Here is a 2,036-nt window from a genome sequence, read left to right on the forward strand (position 1 = left end):
ACAAAGGCAAGCAAAAAAAAAAATCCCCATGATGAATTAATTGATGTAGTATGTAGACACCAGCCAGTAAAATCAACCCTTCTGAAATGCATACATGGCTCATGCTTGTGTGCAATTCTGCTGGAAGAAGGGAGCTGGTGTGCATATACAGTGGTAGAAGGATGGACAGAAAGACATGCCATTTGCAAGCTGCTGACAGAAGCTTAAGAATTTGGAGGGGATGGGGGGAGAGGGAGGAGGAGAGAGGATGAAGAAGTCCTAAAGCTTTTTGTGGGCCTGTTAACTTTAAATGTGCAGTGGGAATGAGACGTCCTTAAACAAACAACTTTGCAGCCAATAGAAATGAGTCCATGACTGAAATTTTCATAGAAATGCTTCATTTATTATCTGGCTTTTCTCCAGTACTTAATCAGGGCTTTCCTGGGAAAGGCTGGTTTTGCAGTTAATGTGAACACATCGCACAAACAATTTTGTTTTATTAATGCCTTTGCCTCACCCTTTCTGTGCGGTGGCAGTTGTAGGGATCTGTTTAAGTGGGTAGGCTGCTGCTTGCTTTTCTGTTGATGGCAGTGTACACTTACTGTGCATAAGTAAGAGGGAACCTGCTGAATCCGAGGAGTTGTATTAGCCCCTCAGAGGTAATTGAACTTTTATGCAAGTCCTGACTACAGGTTTTGAGAGCAATTTCTCTCCTGAAGGGGTGACTGAAACTTTAGGGTTTGAAGGCTTACCAGTGAGGGTAGCACTCATAATTATGCTATGCAGACTAGATTTGCAGTGAGTTATGTGGAAGATAAAACTTGATGTTGATGAAAGTTCTCCAATTAAGAAGTAAGGTTTTTCCACTGATGTGAAAGAGCAGTGCATTAGGTCCTTCCAAGCACATGAGATAAAAGTGATTTATCTAACCAGTCAGATAATGGTCCTCGTTAGATAATGCTGAGTGGTATTCTTCTGGTGCAAACAGAAAACAGGGTAGCACTTTACTCTCCTTTCATCCATCAGAGTAGATGAAGCTGTCATCTTTGCTGGTAATCAATAATGCTGCACAAATAGCTGTGCCATTGTTTAATAGCTGCACCTTGCAAATAATAAATATTTTCTTAGCAGCAACTGATTGTGTGCGCATTTCCAAGTGGATTCAAAGAAATGCATTTTTTTTAAACCAATAAGTTACTGATAGAATCTGCTAATTCAGGTACCCAAGAAAAATATTTAAAGCATATTTTTGGTCTGGAGTTATAAGTAAAAAATCCAAACCCTGTCTCATACTGTAATTCTGGTTTGTTAATAATTAAAATATCCAACTGTTCATAATTTTTCTTTGTTTGCACCAGGTTTGCCTCCTACAAGTGATAGAACATTTGTTTCTTCCAGAATATCTTCTTACTGAAGAAAACTTTTTTTTTAGCTGGTCCCAAGTAGTTCAGCCAAAGCAATGTTAAAGAAATTATTAATAATCCTTACACTGAGTAGACTTCAACTTAAATATTATTACAAGATGCAGTAGCTCAGCCTAAGGACAATGTGACATGTTGATTTGGTAGCTGATTCAACTATTGGAGTTCAGTTATGTCCAAATGTTTTGAGGAAAATTAATCTAGTAATGGGGCAGGGAGGCAGTCAAGGGGAATTCTGATTTTATTTCAAACTCAAGACCAGCTGCTTGCAAAAAAGGCATAGCTCTTAAATGAAATGTATTTAACTTTCTATATACTTTTTGGTTTGTATGTTGGCCTTTCATACTATGAACTAATCAGCATGTAAATTTCCTTTCCTTTGGTCTGTTATGTGCCTTTATGCCATAGATATTTGTTCCTGTAGAGGGAAAAATATTCACTTTTTGGGGAAGTTCAACCTGGAGGCTGTACGTTATTTACATGGCATTGAAGTCCTCAAACAAGCAATGTAAAGTTGTTGAGGGCTGCGCTGGCTGTCTGTATGGCTGGATCTAGTGTTCCCCACTTCGGAACACAGTGTAGATGCCAGACACTTTTCAGCTTTCTTTTCTTGAAAAGAGTAGCATTACGCTACTC

The sequence above is a fragment of the Pterocles gutturalis genome, unplaced genomic scaffold, assembly GCF_000699245.1.
Source record: "Pterocles gutturalis isolate BGI_N339 unplaced genomic scaffold, ASM69924v1 scaffold29281, whole genome shotgun sequence".
Taxonomy (NCBI): Eukaryota; Metazoa; Chordata; class Aves; order Pterocliformes; family Pteroclidae; genus Pterocles; species Pterocles gutturalis.